Below are 24853 nucleotides of genomic sequence, written 5' to 3'. Positions count from 1 at the left end.
TGAGGGTTGAAAGTTTGTATGGGAGTTCGTCATTTTTGGGGATAAAACCACGAAACTTTATATTTAGGAACTTGATAAGAAATAAAAAAACAATTTGTTAAAGCGTTTTTGAAAATTCGATCTTTGAGGGGATGAAATAGGTGTTGAAATTTTTTATGAGGTTCGTCATTTTTCAAGATAAAAATATTAAATTTTGTGTTTAGGCACTAAATAACAAACAAAAAATCGTTTGTTCAAGCATTTTGAAATTTTTACCAGTATGGGGGTGAAATACGGGTTGAATGTTTGTATGGGTATTCGTCATTTTTGAAGATAAAACCATGAAACTTGGTACGTAGGTCTCTTAGGATGTGCAGAGTTTTTCAACAAACGGATTTTCCGAAATTCGAACGGAACGGAACGGATTCGGAACGGGAACTACGAAGCCAAACTTTTTGTATACAAAATATTAACCACTGAACCTAGGAACATGATATTTAGTAGTTTTGGGTGTATCAAGTTAAAAAAATTTGGCTTTTGTAGATAAAGTTCCTTTTAACGAATACTCTGCATCGCCGCCACTGCCGTCGGTCGTCGTTCGTCGTCGCGCACATTCGCCGAAGTGTGGCGGCAGTCAACGGCGCTGTCTTGTGGTGGGGGAGCGCACGTGGTGTATACGTGGCCTGCTCGCGAGTGTCGAGTCCAAACAATTTCTACATTTTAACAAATAATAACAAAATAGCAAACGTTGTGTACAAAAAAGTTTTAAATTAGGTCATTTTAAAATATTTTTGTACACAACGTGACGCTGACCCCTGTAAGTGTCTTGGACATAAGGGACCGATAAATATTCCTAGGTAATTTCTGCCACTCAATGGAATACATAGGTACTTTATAACGACTGTAAACAGATATTTTTTATTTTTTTTAAATATACCTACTTACTCTCTTTTAATCACATGCTATACCGTTCCTTTTATATAATCCTTAATATTCAAATTAAAAGTACGCAGACGAAGTCGCGGGTACCAGCTAGTTTACTATAAGTATAAAACAATATTCTCATACCAAATGTGTTTTATTTCCACTAATAGGATTAAGCAAAATTAAAAATTTTGAAAAAACCCACGACGGTAAAAATATCATCGAAAAAGAATAAAATAACTCAAAACCCCCGACTTAACCCAATTATTATGTAACGAAATATTATATTAGACTTAAAAATACTTTCTAAAAAAGAGTTGATATCTCGAGACATCGGTAATAGATATACTTAAGTACCTAAACAATGAATATGGATGTTTACAGTTTTTTCCTAACGTGTCTGTTTCTCGAAGATATACTTAAATGTAGCGATAATAATTTTACCATAATACATAACCGAGGAATATCCGTCGGGGGCTGTCTTTTCTATATGAAATTTCAACAGAAATGTAATCATACTCATAAGTGTATTTTATGTCGTCGTTAAACATCTACAATTCTTCAATAATTGTATTCACGTCACTAGAAAAACTTTAGCTGGGTTAATGGCAGCCCCCGACGGATATTCCTCGGTTATGTATTATGGTAAAATTATTATCGCTACATTTAAGTATATCTTCGAGAAACAGACACGTTAGGAAAAAACTGTAAACATCCATATTCATTGTTTAGGTACTTAAGTATATCTATTACCGATGTCTCGAGATATCAACTCTTTTTTAGAAAGTATTTTTAAGTCTAATATAATATTTCGTTACATAATAATTGGGTTAAGTCGGGGGTTTTGAGTTATTTTATTCTTTTCCGATGATATTTTTACCGTCGTGGGTTTTTTCAAAATTTTTAATTTTGCTTAATTTTATTTTTAAAAAATTAAGCAAACCCCGACGGATATTCCTCGGTTATGTATTATGGTAAAATTATTATCGCTACATTTAAGTATATTTTCGAGAAACAGACACGTTAGGAAAAAACTGTAAACATCCATATTCATTGTTTAGGTACTTAAGTATATCTATTACCGATGTCTCGAGATATCAACTCTTTTTAGAAAGTATTTTTAAGTCTAATATAATATTTCGTTACATAATAATTGGGTTTAGTCGGGGGTTTTGAGTTATTTTATTCTTTTTCGATGAGATTTTTACCGTCGTGGGTTTTTTCAAAATTTTTAATTTTGCTTAATTTTATTTCAGACTTTTTAGAGAGCATATACGAATCATAATCTATAATTATAATGTGTAGGTAAGATCTCGCAAAACAATAAGTGTGATTCATCCTACCACATAATATTAAGTCCCTTATTATATACTAGCTTTTGCCCGCGACTTCGTCCGCGTGGCGTGTTATATAAGAGAGAGATCTTTGTGTGTGTGGGAGTGCATACTTATGCAGTTTAGATTTTTTCATAAGTACAATTTTTTTCCCAATAACTCCCATTTTTCAAAATACAGCCAAAAATAAACTTTATATTTACTAAGGTATGCATGCATGCTAGATTGAATCAATTGATTGAATTGATTTTTTTTAATTGATTGTTCATTGAGTTTTCATTTTAATACACACTTCCTCTCTTCCCTTCAACGTTGCTGTGCCCTACAGGGTCCATGTTTTAGTTCCTATGCCTATGTAACACCCCATTGTACTACATGGAATGCAATAAATAATTTAATTTAATTGAATTGAAAACATCTTCTATCTTACGCGGTTTCGATTTTTTCATACAAATGTTTTTTCCCGCTAACTACCGTTCCCGTGGGAATTTTGTAATATCCTGTTGCAACTAAGCTTTAAGTTTACTAAAGTACCTGCATGCCAAATTTCAAACGTCTAACTTGAGTGGTTTAGATTTTTCATACAAAAGGATTTTCCCGCTAATTCCCGTTCCCGTGAGAAATTTGGGAATTCCTTTCTTAGTGCACCTCTACGGTACCTATGGTACCTGCATGCCAAATTTCAAACGTCTAGCTTGAGTGGTTTAGATTTTTCATACAAAAGGATTTTCCCGCTAATTCCCGTTCCCGTGGGAATTGAAATTCCTTTCTTAGTACACCTCTACGGTATCTAAGGCACCTGCATGCCAAATTTCAAACGTCTAGCTTGAGTGGTTTAGATTTTTCATACAAAAGGATTTTCCCGCTAATTCCCGTTCCCGTGGGAATTGAAATTCCTTTCTTAGTACACCTCTACGGTATCTAAGGTACCTGCATGACAAATTTCAAACATCTAACTTGAATGGTTTAGATTTTTCATACAAAAGGATTTTCCCGCTAATTCCCGTTCCCGTGAGAATTTTGGGAATTTCTTTCTTAGTGCACCTCTACGGTACCTATGGTACCTGCATGCCAAATTTCAAACGTCTAACTTGAGTGGTTTAGATTTTTCATACAAAAGGATTTTCCCGCTAATTCCCGTTCCCGTGAGAATTTCGGGAATTCCTTTCTTAGTACACCTCTACGGTATCTAAGGTACCTGCATGACAAATTTCAAACATCTAACTTGAATGGTTTAGATTTTTCATACAAAAGGATTTTCCCGCTAATTCCCGTTCTCGTGGAAATTTCGGGAATTCCTTTCTTAATGCACCTTTACGGTACCTAAGGTACCTGCATGACAAATTTCAAACGTCTAACTTGAGTGGTTTAGATTTTTCATACAAAAGGATTTTCCCGCTAATTCCCGTTCTCGTGGGAATTTCGGGAATTCCTTTCTTAGTGCACCTCTACGGTACCTAAGGTATCTGCATGCCAAATTTCAAACGTCTAACTTGAGTGGTTTAGATTTTTCATACAAAAGGATTTTCCCGCATTCCCGTTCCCGTGAGAATTTCGGGAATTCCTTTCTTAGTGTACCTCTACGGTATCTAAGGTACCTGCGTGCCAAATTTCAAACGTCTAACTTGAGTGGTTTAGATTTTTCATACAAAAGGATTTTCCCGCTAATTCCCGTTCCCGTAGGAATTTCGGAAATTCCTTTCTTAGTGCACCTCTACGGTATCTAAGGTACCTGCATGCCAAATTTCAAACGTCTAACTTGAGTGGTTTAGATTTTTCATACAAAAGAATTTCCCTTCACTACTCTGCTCCTATTGATTGTAGCGTGATGAAAGGTATACTATAACCTGTCCAGGAGTGTGAAGAATAATTGTACCAAGTTTCATTAAAATCCGTCTAGTAGTTTTTGTTTCTATAAGGAACATACAGACAGACAGACAGACAGACAGACAGACAGACAGACAAAAATTTTACTGATTGCATTTTTGGCATCAGTATCGACCACTTATCACCCCCTGATAGTTATTTTGAAAAAATATTTAATGTACAGAATTGACCTCTCTACAGATCCATACTAATATTATAAATGCGAAAGTAACTCTGTCTGTCTGTCTGTCTGTCTGTCTGTCTGTCTGTCTGTCTGTCTGTCTGTCTGTCTGTCTGTTACTCTTTCACGCCTAAACGGCTCAACGGATTTTGATGAAATTTGGTATGGTGATAGATGATAACCTAGAAATGGTCATAGGCTATAAATAATCACGCCATCGTTCTTAGGGGGTAGGCAGTTGGCAGATAACTAAATTGATTTAGTGATTTGTAGTCGTTTTTGTTGGGACTTTTGCTCTTTCACGTCTAAACGGCTGAACGGATTTTAATGAAATTTAGTAAGGTAATAGTTGGTTATCTAAAAACGGTTGTACGATCAAATTGATCACGTCATCGTACTTAGGGGGTAGGAAGTAGGCAGAAAACTGAATTGAGTTAGTGATTTTTTTATGGTTTTTGCTGGGAGTTTTGTCTATCATGCCTAAACGGCTCAACGGATTTTGATGAAATTTAGTTAGCTGATAGATAGTAATCTAGAAAAGGATATGGCCTATTAATATTTATGCTATCGTACTTAAGGCGTAGGCAGTAGACAGAAAACTAGGTTAGTGATTTTTAATTGTTTGTTTTAAAAGTTTGCCTCATTCACGCCTTAACGTCTGAACGGAATTTTATAAGACTTGGTTAATTTAAAGATAGGATCTTAGGCACGGACACAGGCTACTTTTTATGGCGGGAAAATACCTCATTCCCGCGGAAATCTAGATTTCGTGATCGTGTCAAGAAGCGCATGACGCCATAGCTACTGGAATGATTTCGATGTTTTTTTTTAAACTGAGTGACCTCAAGTTAGTATTTGATCACTTTTCTAACTTAGAGGGTAGGTAGGCGCCATAATTTAGGGAATTTATGATAAAATTTTGATGCAACTGTCTTTATTAAACAGTTATATCTCATTCCTACAGGAACCTACACATAGCTATAGCTAGCTATCTATTAACATTAAAACTCTTTCTAGAATCACATTACGCCAATTAATTGATCTGATTTGTATAAGTTTTTTTATTCAACTAACTATTACATTACATACAGATAAAATCTAATTACTTACACCACATAATTAATATAGTACTACATGACTAGCTACGCTTTAAACTTGAGGAGGTAATTCGATAGACATTTATACGAACTTTAAGCCCAGTAATCAATCATAGTAATAAGGTAATACTCATTTTAGACAAAGAAACGGATAGGTAATCAGTTCTTCAACGAAATTATAACACCTACACTTAGTTTGTTTACTATTTAACGAGGGAAAATAATCCTTACTAATATTATAAATGCGAAAGTAACTCTGTCTGTCTGTCTGTCTGTTACGCTTTCCCGCTAAAACCTCTCAACCGATTTTGATTAAATTTGGCACAGACAATCTTTAGACCCTGAGAAAGAAAATAGGATACCTTTTATTGCGAAAAGAAGGGACGAAGAGATTGAAATAGGGGTTGAAAGTTTGTATGGGATATTTTAATTTTAAAATATAAATCCATGAAACTTTATATTTAAGCACTTGATAAAAAATAATTAAACATTTGTTCTAGCGTTGCTGAAATTTCGACCAGTGAGGGGGTGAAATGAGGGTTGAAAGTTTGTATGGGAGTTCGTCATTTTTGGGGATAAAACCACGAAACTTTATATTTAGGAACTTGATAAGAAATAAAAAAACAATTTGTTAAAGCGTTTTTGAAAATTCGATCTTTGAGGGGATGAAATAGGTGTTGAAATTTTTTATGAGGTTCGTCATTTTTCAAGATAAAAATATTAAATTTTGTGTTTAGGCACTAAATAACAAACAAAAAATCGTTTGTTCAAGCATTTTGAAATTTTTACCAGTATGGGGGTGAAATACGGGTTGAATGTTTGTATGGGTATTCGTCATTTTTGAAGATAAAACCATGAAACTTGGTACGTAGGTCTCTTAGGATGTGCAGAGTTTTTCAACAAACGGATTTTCCGAAATTCGAACGGAACGGAACGGATTCGGAACGGGAACTACGAAGCCAAACTTTTTGTATACAAAATATTAACCACTGAACCTAGGAACATGATATTTAGTAGTTTTGGGTGTATCAAGTTAAAAAAATTTGGCTTTTGTAGATAAAGTTCCTTTTAACGAATACTCTGCATCGCCGCCACTGCCGTCGGTCGTCGTTCGTCGTCGCGCACATTCGCCGAAGTGTGGCGGCAGTCAACGGCGCTGTCTTGTGGTGGGGGAGCGCACGTGGTGTATACGTGGCCTGCTCGCGAGTGTCGAGTCCAAACAATTTCTACATTTGAACAAATAATAACAAAATAGCAAACGTTGTGTACAAAAAAGTTTTAAATTAGGTCATTTTAAAATATTTTTGTACACAACGTGACGCTGACCCCTGTAAGTGTCTTGGACATAAGGGACCGATAAATATTCCTAGGTAATTTCTGCCACTCAATGGAATACATAGGTACTTTATAACGACTGTAAACAGATATTTTTTATTTTTTTTAAATATACCTACTTACTCTCTTTTAATCACATGCTATACCGTTCCTTTTATATAATCCTTAATATTCAAATTAAAAGTACGCAGACGAAGTCGCGGGTACCAGCTTGTTTATTATAAGTATAGATTATACAGTTGCTTTCTGTTTAAAGTTACCTCTATAACACTCATCTGAGAACATGCACCAATTACCCACGAACTCATTCCTGAAATCCGCATTGAAATCAGACAATACGTTTTAATTTTAATAATATTGCAATATAAACGTTTCACACTAATATAGCAGCGCCTCCTAGTGAGTTAATATCATAAGACTTATCTTAGACCATGCACCATTCAACTACGAACCCATTGCTGAAAACCGCATTGAAATCGGACAATTCGTTTTAATATTATTGCAATACTATTTTTCACTAATATTGTAGCACCCTCTAGTGAGTTAAAGACGTAATTTTTATTATTTGGGAACATGCAATAAGCTACCACGTACACATTGCCGAAAACAGAATTGTAATCGGACATTTCGTTTTGATTATATTGCAACATTGTTTTGCACTAATATTGTGGCGCCCCTAGTGAGTTACAGCCATGACACCTGTCTAAGAACATGAATTCATCAAACACAAACCCGCTATTGAAAACCGCCTCAAAATCGGATCATTAGTTTAAAAGATAGGTGGTAACATTACTTTGCACAAACGCACACACAAACATCTCTCACCCTAAACGCATATAAATGCTCCGTTCCGTCGTGGGTAATAAATGTAATTAAAATTATACTAACCGTAATTAACAACACTTTGCTTTACTTAATACATAACATACATAAACTGCCTATATACGTCCCACTGCTGGGCACAGGCCTCCCCTCAATCAACCGGAGGGGGTATGGAGCATACTCCATCACGCTGCTCCACTGCGGGTTGGTGGAGGTGTTTTTACGGCTAATAGCCGGGACCAACGGCTTAACGTACCCTCCGAAGCACAGAATCATCTTACTTTTTCGGACAATCAGGTGATTCAAGCCTGAAAAGTCCTTACCAAACAAAGAGGACAGTCTCACAAAGTGATTTCGACAATGTCCCCATCGGGAATCGAACCCGGAACACCAGATCGTGAGCCTAACGCTCTAACCACTAGACCACGGAGGCTGTTTACTTAATACTACCTGATTATTGAGTGATGGGTTCAACTTTATGAATTAAATGAGGATTAATTGGATGAATTTGATTCACTTGACCACACAATCCACGTGCCACTTATAGTCGATCTTGATTTTTCTTTAATCTTCTCTTTAATCTTCGCCAATCACTTCGTATTAATTTATCTACAATTTATTGATTGTGATCTGGGATCTTCTCTGAAATCTGGCTCGAAGGACCATGAATATGCCATCAGGCAAAAAGGCATATCAATGCCTTTTTACTGATTTTTAAGGGATTTAGGTAGCAATGAAACAGCACCGTGTTCGACGTAATTACGTGTAATCAATGGAACCGAAAAAAAAAACGCCTGTCAAAAACAATTAACTAATAAAAACTATTGCAAATAAATTGCTATTATAAATTGAAGAGGCGTTTCGGATAATATTTATTCTAAACACTAATATTGTGGCGCCCCCTAGTGAGTTACAGACATGACACTTGTCTAATAACATGAACTCATCAAACACAAACCCGTTATTGAAAACCGCATCAAAATCGGATTATTAGTTTAGAAGATAATTAATAACATTTCTTTGCACAAACGCACACACAAACATCTCTCACCCTAAACGCATATACCTGCTCCGTTCCGTCGTGGGTAAAAAACTACATTAAGCAAATCAAAAATATATCTGTGGTTGTTATGATAAGAGGAAAATGACAGAATAATTATACCACAAATACACAGGCACTGACTATTTCAGAGAAACTTTACCACGCGCCGCTTCCAGGTTAGTAGGTAAATACCTATATCAATCTAGAATACAAATACTGAAAGGATATTTCGGCATACAAAACATGGAACGTTTTCAGCTGCTTAGCTTCCCGGCCAAGTCGTAAATCAGAAATGGTACTAATATTAATTTTAATATTAGTACTATTTCCTAATTACCGACATACATAAGTAGTCAAAGTGACACCCATATCGCAGCCGAGCGGCGAGATCACTAGGACATTGCAGTCTGGTTACCGGATTGCCCAAAAGTAAGATGATCTGTGCGTCGGAGGGCACGTTAGGCAGTCGGTTGCGGCTTAATTAAGTATGCAGGTTTGTCGTCGTTACATGAGGCATGTCAAGGACCTATGGCGGCTCAGTAGTAACCCTGATACCAGGGTTGATGAGGTCAGTCAAATATTGTCTCAACCCACACGAGAGAAGAAGAAGTTTACTCGACTTTAGTAGGATACCGATAGGTACATACGAACCTTCAAAAGAATGTGTCTCATGTTGACTACGACGAGAAGATATACCATAGTTTCTTGAAATATTTTTGCATTTCTGGTCATTCTTCCACTGGGTTGTACTGGATTGGGTTGCAGTATGAGTGGAATCTGTTAATTGTAACATAATGGTTTAAATACATTGTTTGTAGGTAGGTACATAATAGACGTTAAGCAATAAAAAGGACCCATTACCAAATCACCCTAATAATTAGACACAAACCTAGATATTTTAACGTTATTTAGGTATTAAATAGAAGGTTTGTGCCAATGCGTTAATAATAAAATGCATATCAAACTTAAGCGAACAAATAACAACAAAATCAAGGTGTTTTTGAAAAATTTAACTTATATACCTAGGTAGATAATTCACAACCACGCCGAAATACTACAGTTGATCACGTAACAGTTTTTTGTTAAAATATCTTTATTTTATTCATATACCAGGTGCTATGCCAGGTGATAGCGAATGTACAAAAACGGCACACTCCAATTTAAATAGGTAGTAAGTTTATAGATTAAAAGCACCGAATAGGCACCTAGGCATGCTTAGTTTACTTTAATAATTAGTACAGAGCAGTGCAATCATCATCACGCATTAACCAAACCAACTTACGTCGAGTAGGTAGGTATCTACTTCTGTGTAAACCTTACAAAACAAAATATTTAATATTAATAGTCTAATAAATAGTAATATACTGGCCCCGATTCCTGCAAACACCGCCTAATTTTATTTTAAGTTATATCCGTCATTTTCATATCCGTCGAAAAGGAAAGGGACGGATGATTCACAGCTCTTAATTTTAGGAAGAATGATTGACTGACGTAAAATTTTTAGACGGTTGGTTTAGATTTGTGCTTAAAATTGACGTGTGATTCATAAATTTTATGCTTGTCAATTACCCGTCCCTTTCCTTTTCGGCGGATAAGAAAATGACAGATATAACTTAAAATAAAATTAGATGGTATTTACAGGAATTAGCACCACTAAGTAGTTAAGGTAATAAATAGGTCCCTAAAATCTAGCTAGTCTATTTATAAGTAAATAACTCACCATCTTCGATTTTGTCCAAGTTGAGCATACGTATAATCCTTGGGTTTTTTACTTCCACACAAAGATATGCACGCTTCGAGTAGCCACCATGAACAAATTAAATAGAGAGATAATTATTACATCTATCCAACATTCGTCAATCATGACTTTTTATTCTAACAAAAATCGACCTTATTATTACTACAATACGATCGTTATTTGTAGGGTCGTGTGGCGAATTACGCTCACGATTTATTTACATAAGATATTTATCTTTCGTTATAATTTTAATTATTATTAAGTTAATTTTGAATATTCATGACGTAATAATATTATTTTGTTAATTTCCGAACGTTCCTTTTAAAGTATCATGTTTCTGAACGTTCGCGGTTTGACATTATATAGAGAGCGATTTTTTGAACGCGCACGCAACATGTCGAAACTTGTCCGCTTGACCATAACTTTTGTTTTGTATCTAACAATTTAAAGAAAATATAATTACTTTACACCGAGCTATTTGCCGTTTGAATCTGAGCCACCATCAATACTCAATACCATCAAGAACACTATCCAGAACATCAGGACTACGATTCCCAATACACGAAATTGGTGACCCCTCTCTACACTTCATAGCGGCGAAGGCCGGCTTGAAAAACTTTATAATCGGCTGGGAAGTGTATTTTAATGGTGCTGGACTGTTCCCTGGTGTTGTGATTCCGTGTTTGTGACGTCAAATCTAACCCACTAACTGCATGACGCGGAGACGACTGGCTTCATCATTCTGCACGCTGGTGATATATTTCATTTTCTTTCTGCATGGACTTTTAACAAACGCATACGACGAGTTTCATCATCCTACTGGTGTTATTTCAACATACTACTGCATGGACTTTTCAACAAAAACAAAAATTACAAATAACGTTCCGGACTTTTAACAAAAATATTTTACAACTTAAAATTTATTTTTATTGTGTTGTGTTCATGACTGTGGATGTTTATTATTAATTTTCTGGTTGTGTGTTTAGTTATTTATTATAATTTTAAATAATTTTGGTTGCGGTACAGTTAACAATATTTTTTAAGGGTATTTTCTTATGGTGCATTTTATAATATGGGATTTTATTACCGTGCATTTTGGTTTATTACTTTTTATTGAATGTTAATATTCTCCTGTGTGTGTTTGTTACTTTGGGGGTGCACATAACATTTTTATTTACATGTTTATATAATATTTTATTGTTGTGCTATTTTTTAACATTGTATTAAACCATGGCGGAGGTACAGGCTTTGAAGGATCAGTTGGAGAAAATTCTTATTGACAAGGCTGTTCTCGAAGAGCAGCTTAATACTAAACAAGAGGCTTGTAGGGTGTCAGTTAAACTTCCACCATTTTGGCCGGATAAGCCATCGGTATGGTTCGCACAGGTAGAGGCTCAATTCCAGATGGCAGGCATTTCATCCGACGCCACCATGTACAATTGCATTGTTGGTCAAATTGATTATAAGCTTGCAGGTGAAGTGGAAGACATCATCACACGTCCTCTCCCGACTGGAGAAAAGTACTCCACACTCAAGAACGAACTGATTCGAAGACTGTCCATGTCGGAGGAGCAAAAGGTTCGGCAGCTACTTACCGACGAGGAACTTGGGGACAGAAAACCGTCTCAGTTCCTCCGGCACCTAAGGTCATTGGCTGGTGTCTCACTTTCAGACCAAAGTATCCTGAGGCAGCTATGGATGCGTCGCCTTCCACATAATATCCAGGTCATTCTCGCATCCCAACCTGAGCTAAGCCTAGATAAGTTGGCCGACTTAGCTGATAAGATCCTCGAACTTACCGGACGATCAAGTTCAGTCTTCTCCACCACCGTCAATACGCCTGCGCCTGCACACGAATCTGATGTACTTCAGACATTGGTTCTTAAGGTCGAAGAACTCACAAACCGAGTAAACTCTTTGACCTCTAACAACCAACGGTCCCGCAGCACCAGCTCCAATAGGCAATCTGCACGTACAGCTTCACCTGCTTCTGCCAAGCTGTGCTGGTATCACAAACGCTTCGGGAAGCGAGCTGCCAAGTGCATCGCCCCCTGCAATTGGAAGCCGGAAAACCCTCGGAGCGGTCAGTAGCGGCGGCAACTGATTGCTCACTCCGCAGCCGTCGACTTTTTGTTACAGATCAGGTCACTAAACGTCAATTTCTTATTGACACCGGCTCCGACTTGTGCTGTTACCCTCACAACTGGCTCCCACGTCGTCGGGAAACTTCTGACTATGAGCTCAGTGCAGCTAATGGTAGCAAAATTAGAACATTTGGAACGGTCAACCTCTGTCTCAATTTGGGGCTGCGTCGCTCATTTGCATGGCAGTTTGTCGTTGCTGATGTGGAAAGGGCGATAATAGGAGCTGATTTCTTGGCTCATTATCACCTACTCCCCGACTGCCGCAACAATTCTCTTGTGGACAACACTACTGGCTTGTGTTCTGCGGTCTCTTCAATCGACGTTGAACAACCGAGCGTTAGAGCTGTAGATGCTGGAAGCTCTATTTATTCAGCAATTCTCGCTGAGTTTCCAGACGTTACACGACCTCCTGGCTTGCCTAGAATCACTAAGCACAGTACTGTCCACCACATTAAAACTACAGATGGTCCTCCCGTATCATGCCGCCCTCGTCGGTTAGCTCTTCAAAAACTGGCCGCTGCCAAGAAGGAGTTTGAGGACATGGTGCGATGCGGTACCGCGAGGCCGTCCAAAAGCGCATGGTCTTCACCTCTGCACTTAGCACCCAAAAAGGATTCGACATGGCGCCCCTGTGGCGACTACCGTGTCCTTAACGCGCGCACTATCCCGGACAGGTATCCCGTCCGTCATATCGGGGACTTCTCACAAAACTTGGCGGGTTGCACGGTGTTTAGCACTGTGGACCTGGTCAAAGCTTATCAACAGATCCCTGTTCACGGCGATGACATTGGCAAGACTGCTATCATCACGCCCTTTGGACTTTTTGAGTTCCCCTATATGACGTTCGGGTTACGCAATGCTGGACAAACATTCCAGCGCTTTATCGACGAGGTGGTACGTGGCTTCACTTTCTGCTTCGCCTACGTCGATGACATTCTGGTGTTTTCTAAGAGTCCCGCCGAACACGCGCAACATCTCAGAGCTTTATTTCAGAGGCTTCACGATTACGGCGTTGTTGTCAATCCGTCTAAGTGCGTCCTTGGAGCCAGTGAGGTTACCTTTCTCGGCTACCTTATTAATGCTGAAGGTACTCGGCCACCTCAGGATCGCATTCAAGCCCTTCTGGATTTTACACCCCCTGAAACAGTGCAAGGGATGCGGAGATTCCTCGGCATGTTAAATTATTATCGCCGTTTCATTCCTCATGCTGCACAGTTCCAGGCCCCGCTCATAGATGCTTTGGCTGCTACTCATAGCAAGGGTTCCAAACCATATCCCTGGACGCCCGAGCTATTGCAGAAGTTCGAGGAGTGCAAGAGAAGCTTATCCGATGCAACATTGCTACATCACACTATTGACGATGCGCCTCTCGGTTTATTTACCGACGCGTCAAGTGTGCACATTAGCTCTTGTTTACAGCAGTTCATCGATGGACAGTGGTTCCCCCTTGCATTCTTCAGCAGAAAGCTGACCACTCGTCAGTCTGAGTGGCCTGCGTACTATCGAGAACTCTTGGCGGTGTACGAAAGCGTACAACATTTTCGGCATATCCTTGAGGTCCAACACGTGACCATCTTCACGGATCACAAGCCGTTGCTCTACGCTTTCCTACAACGCCGCGAAAGACTCCCACCAGCACAACTTAACCAATTGTCCTTTATAAGTCAATTTACAACTGACATAAAGTACATAAAAGGCGAGGACAACGTTGTCGCGGATGCTATGTCTCGAGTAGACGCGATTTCTCTGGAACAAGAGTACGAAGCTCTTGCTCGGTCTCAGGAAGCAGACGAGGAGTTGACCCAACTACTGGATAATTCCAGCCTTATGCTATCCAAAGTTAGCGTCCCTGGCTCGGGCATTTCCTTACTCTGCGACACTTCGACCGGCAAGCCTCGTCCCTACGTCCCTCCAGATTTGCGCCGCGTAATTTTTAACAAATTACACAGTCTTAGCCACCCCGGCATTCGAGCCACGACTCGCCTGGTGACTGATCGCTATGTTTGGCCGTCTATTAACAAAGACTGTAGGGAGTGGGCTCGCACTTGTGATGCGTGTCAACGCAGCAAAGTGACGAGGCACAACACTGCTCCACTTAGCACCTTCGATACCCCTACCGGCCGCTTCATGCATGTCCACATAGACATTATTCAAATTCAAATTCAAATTCAAAAATATCTTTATTCAGTAGGTAACATAGTTACACTTTGAATCGTCAATTTTTACATAACGAACGTCTCATCCGCCTAAAACTACTGCAGCTTCTCACAACCTGTATAGCCGGGGAAAAGAAGCTGCAAGAAAAACCTCGGCACAGGGCCCTAGACGTTCTTTTAAAAAAAAATAAAAATAAACATAAAATATTGATATACAATTGAGTAATTTAGCTGCCTAATATCAGTTCTCAGACAGTTAATCCCATGCATTCATATCTTCTAAATAATCACTAACTTTATAATAACCTTTTTTGTAAAGTTTTTGTTTAACTACTTTCTTAAAGCAGTTGAAAGGCAAATTCTGAATGTCAATGGGAATCTTATTGTAAAAACGTATACATTGCCCCTTAAAAGATTTAGTAATCTTATGTAATCGACTGACTTGTAAAGCAAGTTTATTTTTATTCCGGGTATTAACAATGTGCCGATCGCTATTTTTTGCAAATAATCCTATATGTTTTTTTACATATATTAAGTTTTCAAAGATATATTGTGATGCCATAGTTAAAATATTAATTTCTTTAAATTTATTTCTAAGTGACATCTTGGGTCCCAATTTGTAAATCGCCCGAATGGCCCGCTTTTGCAGAACAAAAATGCTGTTCACATCTGCAGCATGACCCCACAGCAAGATGCCGTACGACATTAGACTGTGGAAGTAGGCAAAATAAACTAATCGCGCGGTTTCTACATCGGTTATTAAACGAATTTTTTTGACCGCGAATGCTGCTGAGCTGAGCCTTTTGGACAACTTATCAATATGAGGACTCCATTGCAACTTAGCGTCCAAAGTAATTCCCAAAAATACAGCAGTATCCGTGAGGTCCAATTCCTTATTTTTTACAATAATAGAATCGAGCGGCCTACTAACATTCGATAACGTAAAATAAACATATTTTGTTTTATTTTCATTAAGTAGCAGGTTGTTTACAGTAAACCAATCCACTACCTCTGAAATGGCGTTGTTTACATCGTCAAAGGAATCTTGTCGTCTCTTTACTTTAAAAAGTAAGGAGGTATCATCTGCAAACAGCACCACTTCATGTTTTACAAGACTAGGTAGGTCGTTTATGTAAACTAGGAATAGAAATGGACCTAGAATTGAGCCCTGCGGGACGCCTATAGTGACGTTAGATCCACACGATCTGGAGCCATGCACATCAACCCTCTGAACGCGGCCACTAAGGTACGACTCTAAAAGAGCGATGGCATTATCTGTTATTCCATAGTGACGAAGTTTCGCGATCAATATATCATGACAAACGCAATCGAAGGCTTTGGAAAGGTCACAAAAGACACCAATAGCATCTTTGGACTCCTCCCAAGCTTGAAAAACATGATTTATTAACTCAACACCAGCATCGGTTGTTGAGCGACCCTTTGTGAAACCAAATTGTTTATTAGACATTAAATTGTTTAAATTGAAATCGATAGAGTTTCCAGGTGGCCTGAAGTCTGGCCTATGCAGACTATTACAGCGGAAGAGGTAGCAGAAACACTCGTGAGAGAGTGGATCTCTCGCTTCGGCGTGCCCTCAATGATCACAACAGATCAAGGTACTCAGTTTGAGTCTGATCTGTTCCGACGTTTGATGCACATTTTTGCCGCGAAGCGTATCAGAACCACCTCTTACCATCCACAAGCGAATGGCATGATCGAGCGCGTCCACCGGCAGTTGAAAGCTGCTATCATGTGCCATGGTGGCGAATGGTTAAGCTCTCTGCCTCTCGTACTGTTGGGGATGCGTACTGCGTTTAAAGAGGATTTACGTTCTTCCGTCGCTGAAATGTTGTATGGCGAAACACTGCGCCTTCCCGGTGAACTCTTGGTCTCATCACCCAGCTCTGGTGGTTTAAACGACCCCGCTGACTTTGTCGTATCACTACGGCGACATATGTCGAACATTCGACCTGTCCCGGCTTCTCGGCATGGTGAAAAGTCCTCGTTCACATTCAAGGACCTAGCTACGTCTTCTCACGTTTATCTTCGTGAAGACGCCGTTCGTCGCCCATTTCAAGCGCCCTACACTGGTCCTCATCAAGTTATTGATAGGGCCACTGATGGGAAAACCTTGACGATCTTATTCAAGGGCAAAAACGTTACGGTGAGCGTTGATCGAGTCAAACCCGCTTTTATACTGCCCGACGTTTCCAGCGAATTAGTCGCGCCATCACCTGCTGTATCTGCAGACTCTCCTGCACCTACCGTTCAGCTGACTCCCACGCCTGCAGCTCAGCCAACACCTACGACCACGGTTCCGCCGATTCCTTCTCCACCTTCTCCTCCTGGTTCTCCAGAGCCTGTGCCTTATACCACACGATCTGGTAGACGTGTTAAATTTAAGTTGTTCAGAGACTAACTTGTCTCTCTCCGTGGGGGGGTGGTGTGGCGAATTACGCTCACGATTTATTTACATAAGATATTTATCTTTCGTTATAATTTTAATTATTATTATATTGTGGCTCTATGGTGGAGGCCGATGGACATCACGCCTTAAGTTGTTGTCGCTGCTCGGGGAGGTTCCCGCGTCACCACGCCCTGAACGATTTGCTCCGGCGTGCCCTGGTGTCCGCCCAAATACCGTGTGTCCTCGAGCCTCCTGGGCTTAGTCGCTCAGATGGAAAGAGGCCAGACGGACTGACTTTGGTGCCTTGGAAGAACGGTAGGTGCTTGATCTGGGACGCTACTTGCGTCAGCACCTTTGCCGCTAGTCACCTAAGTCGGACGGTTAGAAAACCCGGGGCTGCAGCGGAATGCGCAGCGGTGAAAAAGCGGGAAAAATACTCAGCCCTCGCCCAGCAATATATTTTCGTGCCGTTCGCGGTGGAAGCTGCGGTGTAACGCCTGCCGCGTTTTACTACTGAGTGTAATTGCTCTTGTTTTTCTGTTAGGAACTATCAAAAAGTTATCATTGAAAACACTTAAAAACTACTGCTTAAAACTAAAATATTATTACATAAATAAACATATACAAATTAATTTAACAAAACATAGCTATTTACAAAATAATTCCGTTAATATTGTACGACTTTAATAATTATCACATTGCGTAGGTAGCCGTACCTACATTCCACAGCCGAGCCGTTACTCTTCCGATCGGATGTTCGACACAATCCTTCTGCCTTTGTAGCGAGAACACCTCGATTACTCGTATATTTTTTTAAATACGTTTTTTTTACTAATTTTGTCTACGATATAATAATTTATAGTGTTGTGTTATCCCCATTGATTGGGTAAGTGTAGCAATTACCATTTTTATTAGTTTAAATATTAACGTAGACTAGTACATGCTTTCTTTGTTCATTGCATGACTGTCATTTTTCATAATCATCGTGTAAATGTTTTTTCACGCTTTAGTGCTTATTTTATATCATAATTAGCAATCTTTTATGTTCAAAACAACATTTAAATTGTCAATTTTTCTAAATTAATTCTACTTAACCAACTTAAAGTTATCTTTGTACCTAAGTACTTTCCTTGTTTAAATAATTCTTAAATGGAACAATAATAATGTACAAAATACGTTTAATATCGTTGCTATTAAAATTATTCAGTTTAAAATATTCAATTTTACTATTTTGTTAGATAGTTTTTTAAAACAACTACCTACCATAAATTTATCTTGTTCTTTGTTCTTTTTCTAAATTTATTTTGCTAAATTCACTTTTATTGTGTGTAATTTGCTGACAGCCACATCTTAGATTGCTAAGCTTGCTTGCTATCCACTTCCCATCTTCAATCAAGCTAAGGGATCGGCATGTGGCAGTCAGACTGGGAATTCGGACAATTCTTGAAATGACTAATTCCGGGTTCCAGGGTTCACCCTTCGAGTTCTACAATCGCAGGACCTACTACCGGTCCTGTACTTACCTCTACCGTTTCACCCTTCGAGTTCTACAATCGCAGGACCTACTACCGGTCCTGTACTTACCTCTACCGCTTCACCCTTCGAGTTCAGCAACCGCTGGACCCACTACCGGTCCTGTACTTACCTGCACCGTTTCACCCTTCGAGTTCAGCAACCGCTGGACCCACTACCGGTCCTGTACTTACCTGCACCGTTTCACCCTTCGAGTTCTACAACCGCAGGACCCACTACCGGTCCTGTACTTACCTCTACCGCTTCACCTTTCGGGTTCTACAACCCGCTGGATCCACTTTCGGTCCTGTACTTACCCCACCGTTTCTGCTGCCCTGCTGCGCGCGCCGGTGTACCCCGTGTCGTCGTGGGAAGAGTTACAGGGAAGTGGTAGTTTTCCTACTGCACCAAGGGTGCTCAGCCAGTATCAAATTACCTGCGACCCAGAGATCCGATCTATGTACTTGCTAGGGATTTAATGTCAATAAACTTGGTTTTATTTCTATATACCGTTTTATTTACCCTAGTAAGTACAACCTATTTGATTTGCGTGATAGAAGCGACAATGGCGCCCAACTAAGGAAATACTGAGCTGAGTATCCTTTTTGCTGGTTTTGGCATTTTTGGTCATCTTTGGTGTTGGTCTGATTATTTTGTCTAGCTCTAAGTGAATTGTAACTGCAACTTTTGTGTGCTGTGGTTGCTTTGTGGGAATACCTTACTATTTCTCTTTCAAGGTGATTGCATACAATTAAAAACTCAAAATCGAACCTACCACATCGCACAGAAGGAAATCTTTGATTTTGCACTGCCAACCTCTGTCTATCCCTGTGTTTTAATTGTTGTGTACTTTTGATAGTAGCATTTGTTTTCTTGTTATTTTCCTTCTGCCGTTTGTTGTGTTTTAGTTATTAAGACTTCAGGTACTTGCAACACTTACTCAAAAAATAACTATTCAATTAAACTAATTACAATTAAAACATAAAGTAATAGAGATGTCTCGTCCAATCAAATATTTATCACTTCAGAAAGATGAACTCCTTTATGAAGAGGTACATGGCATGTCAAGGATATTAAACTTACAAACTATTCTAAATAATTATATCTAAACTTTTACCTAACTAAAATAAAACTTTCTATATTTACAAAACTTCCTTGCTGGGATGGAAGTGAGAGAAAAACATAGAATCCCCCAGCTGCTTACTAATTCTCGAGCAGACTGTAAGAGTCAGTCAAGAGATTGATGTGTAATACCATCTAACGCCTTAGGCCTGCCAAAAACTTAAATCTTGAGCATGGCATGCGTCTTCTAATATCTTCTAATATTCTCTAAAAATACCTTAAATACTACTTTATAAAAAAAAAAAACAAAAACTACACTTACTAAAACTACCAAAACTTATACTAAAAAATCCAAAACTAGCCTAAAACAATGTCTTACTTACTAAAACTACCTACCGTCTTAAATATATTTACTTATATATAGTATTTCTAATTTTTCTTTTTTACAAAAAAAAATATTGAATCTCCAGGCCCTACCCCTAGGACATTCTAATTATTTTATCTTCGGCCCTACCCCGAAGATAAGAAAATTATACTATAAAAAGAAAAAAACGGTTACCTTAAATCTCCTATTGATTACGTGTGAGTACTAAGCTGCGGTTAAAAGTCTAGTACTCTTTTTGGAAAGGACACAGTCACTTAAAACTAAATAAGATAACTGTTTGTGTGTGAAAGGGATGAAAGAAAGTAGGGGGGTGAATGGAAGGGTTGAAATGAATGTGTACCACGTAATTTTTAGAATGGTCAATAGTAAGAAGGACAGACTAGGTTACATTTTAGTCAGCGGATTTTCTTAGCGAAAATCCTACCCAAAAAAGGGGGGTATGTAACGCCTGCCGCGTTTTACTACTGAGTGTAATTGCTCTTGTTTTTCTGTTAGGAACTATCAAAAAGTTATCATTGAAAACACTTAAAAACTACTGCTTAAAACTAAAATATTATTACATAAATAAACATATACAAATTAATTTAACAAAACATAGCTATTTACAAAATAATTCCGTTAATATTGTACGACTTTAATAATTATCACATTGCGTAGGTAGCCGTACCTACATTCCACAGCCGAGCCGTTACTCTTCCGATCGGATGTTCGACACAATCCTTCTGCCTTTGTAGCGAGAACACCTCGATTACTCGTATATTTTTTTAAATACGTTTTTTTTACTAATTTTGTCTACGATATAATAATTTATAGTGTTGTGTTATCCCCATTGATTGGGTAAGTGTAGCAATTACCATTTTTATTAGTTTAAATATTAACGTAGACTAGTACATGCTTTCTTTGTTCATTGCATGACTGTCATTTTTCATAATCATCGTGTAAATGTTTTTTCACGCTTTAGTGCTTATTTTATATCATAATTAGCAATCTTTTATGTTCAAAACAACATTTAAATTGTCAATTTTTCTAAATTAATTCTACTTAACCAACTTAAAGTTATCTTTGTACCTAAGTACTTTCCTTGTTTAAATAATTCTTAAATGGAACAATAATAATGTACAAAATACGTTTAATATCGTTGCTATTAAAATTATTCAGTTTAAAATATTCAATTTTACTATTTTGTTAGATAGTTTTTTAAAACAACTACCTACCATAAATTTATCTTGTTCTTTGTTCTTTTTCTAAATTTATTTTGCTAAATTCACTTTTATTGTGTGTAATTTGCTGACAGCCACATCTTAGATTGCTAAGCTTGCTTGCTATCCACTTCCCATCTTCAATCAAGCTAAGGGATCGGCATGTGGCAGTCAGACTGGGAATTCGGACAATTCTTGAAATGACTAATTCCGGGTTCCAGGGTTCACCCTTCGAGTTCTACAATCGCAGGACCTACTACCGGTCCTGTACTTACCTCTACCGTTTCACCCTTCGAGTTCTACAATCGCAGGACCTACTACCGGTCCTGTACTTACCTCTACCGCTTCACCCTTCGAGTTCAGCAACCGCTGGACCCACTACCGGTCCTGTACTTACCTGCACCGTTTCACCCTTCGAGTTCAGCAACCGCTGGACCCACTACCGGTCCTGTACTTACCTGCACCGTTTCACCCTTCGAGTTCTACAACCGCAGGACCCACTACCGGTCCTGTACTTACCTCTACCGCTTCACCTTTCGGGTTCTACAACCCGCTGGATCCACTTTCGGTCCTGTACTTACCCCACCGTTTCTGCTGCCCTGCTGCGCGCGCCGGTGTACCCCGTGTCGTCGTGGGAAGAGTTACAGGGAAGTGGTAGTTTTCCTACTGCACCAAGGGTGCTCAGCCAGTATCAAATTACCTGCGACCCAGAGATCCGATCTATGTACTTGCTAGGGATTTAATGTCAATAAACTTGGTTTTATTTCTATATACCGTTTTATTTACCCTAGTAAGTACAACCTATTTGATTCGCGTGATAAGAACGTGACTCCTCCTGGTGTGTGGAGGCGAAGGCATTTGTGGCTGAGGTGGGCCGGCGATTGAGAGAACGTGGTTATGACGCCCGCTCCGGTTCGTACCTTGTGCAACGGTTGTCCATCGCTATCCAGCGTGGAAATGCGGCTAGTTTGATGGGCACCTTTGCGCCGGGAATGACACGAGGTGGATTATTTGAACATGACGCACGTGCACATAGACGTTAATTCACTGATGTTGGATTAATTTAAAATTCATTTAATTATCATTTTTTATCTATGTGTAATTAGACTAAGTTTTTATAGTTATTTATGAATTTTAATAAAGAAAAAGACTAGACTTGTAGGATGACTGGGACGATGGAACGAACGGTACAGATTGTGTGTGAGTGAGATGATGTGAGTGAGATGGCATGAGAGGGGAAAGGAGAGAAGGAAGGGGGTAATGGCGAATGGTGTGTGACGGACGACGTGTGTGAGATAGTGAATATTTCTGTTAAAAATAGTTTAAAATAGTGGAAAATAATAATAAACTCAGTGTCTCAGTGAACTTGACGGATTTTATTTGTTTTACCCAACCTCAATTTCTACAAATTGGGGGCTCGTCCGGGATTGAAGAACAGTATTGCGGTTTGAGGTTGGGCGTGGCGTGGCACGTGGCGGCGTGGGTGAAAACGGCGAAAAGGCGATTTTACGACGAACGACGACGACGAAAAGGCGTTTTCATCACTTGTCCAACATGTCTAAAGACCAGCAACGCGTTAACGACGACGGCATTAAAGAGGATGTCAATTTTGGGAGCAAAATGCTTTTCATGACGGCCGAACTTGTGCCTACATTCAACGGCCAAGATGGAGATTATACGGTGTCAAATTTCATAGAAGACCTGGAAGATAACGCGGAAATATTTTCGTGGTCACCATTGCAGAAATTATTAGTGGCGCGGCGAGCTCTAACGGGAACGGCGGCGTTGTGGATAAAATCGGAACGACCTCATAAATCATGGGAGAACCTAAAGGCGGCGCTGTTGAAAGAGTTTCCCGATAAAATGGACGTGAAGAAAGTACATGAAATAATGACCGCGAGGAAAAAGAGACGAGATGAAAGCTGTCTCGATTATATGTTGGTAATGAAAGAACTTGGACGGCGCGGCAAAATGGCAGATTACGTGGCTGTACAATACATAGTCGATGGCATTATTGACAAGGAAACCAACAAAATGATGCTTTATGGTGTCTCCACGTACGGCGAGCTGAAAGAAAAATTGAAGATTTATGAGAGTATAAAGGAGAAAATGAAACACGACGACAGAAGAAGTGACGGCGGCGGTATGCGACCACAACCATCGGCGCAGCCCCGGCAAGGACACTACCTAGATGGAAGAAAATGCTTCAATTGCGGCGATAATGGGCATTTATCAGTGGATTGTCCTCATAGAAACAAGGGTTCGAAGTGCTTTCGATGCGGTTCATTCGGACATTTGTCATCTCAGTGCAAAATGGCGGAATCGAGCAATGGCGGCGGCGCGAGCGCGACAACAAACACCGGAATTGGAGTCCAAGCGGCGGCGGGCAAGTTTGAAAATCAGAGAGGGCGTGAGCGAAATCGTCAAGTTGGCGGTACTGCGGCACAGCAGCGACATCGCTCTTTCTCGGTGGCAGAAATGGGAAATAGACGAACGTCAACTTTATATTGCGAAGCGGAACGTAACCCTGAAGTGACATTTGATAACGAGACGTCAACTTTATATTGTGAAACGGAACGCAACCGTGAAGTGTCATTTGACAATGGCAAACAAGATGGCGACTACACGTCAACAACAGGTGATGTACTGAGCGTCGATAAACGCATGACGGGTACAAGAAAACCTATGAAAATAATGAAAATTGCTGGTAAGGAACTGAGTGCGCTTATTGATACCGGCAGTGATGTTAATCTAATGTCGTGGCAGTGCTATAAAAGCTTAACTGGGTGCAAATACGATGACTGTGACGTGGTGTTGACGGGACTCGGCTCGACGAGAATTCGTGCCCTTGGGCAAATAATAACATCAGTGTCTGTGGACGACGTCTGTTATAGAGACATTACGTTTTATATAGTGCAAAATAACGCTATACCTTGTTCTGTTATCATTGGGCAACAATTTTTACAGCACACAGTTATGGTAATGGATGGCTCGGATGTATATTTTATGCTTGAAAACGAAAATTGGTTGCAATGTGTTGCATGTGTTGTGTCTGATTTTGACATTATAGGACGTGAGGTGTCACCGGGAGTGCAGCGAGCAGTGGGTGAGTTGGTGACGTCATATCAACCGGTAAAGACGAGGGAAGCTCCCATCAAGCTCAAACTACACCTGAAAGATGATATCCCTGTAGCGCAGCGACCGCGTCGTGTGGCGTTAAAGGAACAGATTGAAATTGATGCTCAAGTAAAACAGTGGTTACAGGATGGAATTATCCGCGTAAGTACATCTGAATATTCTAGCCCATTGGTGTTGGTACGTAAGAAAGATGGCAGCTTGAGGGTCTGCGTTGATTACAGGAAACTAAACCAAAAAATGGTCAAGGATCAATATCCTCTGCCATTGATTGATAACTTGCTGGATAAATGTCATAATGCAACGATCTTTAGTGCTTTGGATTTAAAAAATGGTTATTTTCACCTTGGTGTGCATGAAGATTCAATAGAGTACACATCGTTTGTAACTATGAATGGACAGTACGAATTCCTAAAGGCACCATTTGGTATTGCCACATGTCCGAAGGTGTTTACACGCTTCATAAATATAATATTTCGTGATCTGATTGAGGAGGGCATTGTTCTGGTATTCATTGACGATATTTTAATTCCAG

The 24853-nt window shown here is 39.4% G+C and overlaps 1 long non-coding RNA gene across 3 annotated transcripts; it reads left to right on the top strand.

Moving 5' to 3' along the window:
- Nucleotides 1-17518: 17518 nt before the first annotated feature.
- LOC126381083 (uncharacterized) lies at nucleotides 17519-21561 on the top strand. Of its 3 annotated transcripts, none has more exons than XR_007568667.1 (2): nucleotides 17519-17911; nucleotides 21405-21561. It is a non-coding gene; the product is annotated as an uncharacterized LOC126381083 (long non-coding RNA). The 3 variants fall into 3 exon arrangements; XR_007568668.1 differs by lacking the exon at nucleotides 21405-21561 and adding an exon at nucleotides 18495-18651; XR_007568666.1 differs by lacking the exon at nucleotides 17519-17911 and adding an exon at nucleotides 19103-20821.
- Nucleotides 21562-24853: the final 3292 nt, after the last annotated feature.

Source organism: Pectinophora gossypiella, unplaced genomic scaffold (assembly GCF_024362695.1).
Source record: "Pectinophora gossypiella unplaced genomic scaffold, ilPecGoss1.1 Pgos_35, whole genome shotgun sequence".
NCBI lineage: Eukaryota > Metazoa > Arthropoda > Insecta > Lepidoptera > Gelechiidae > Pectinophora > Pectinophora gossypiella.
Note: the sequence above shows the minus strand (reverse complement) of the source record. Positions and strands in the feature narration are given on the sequence as shown.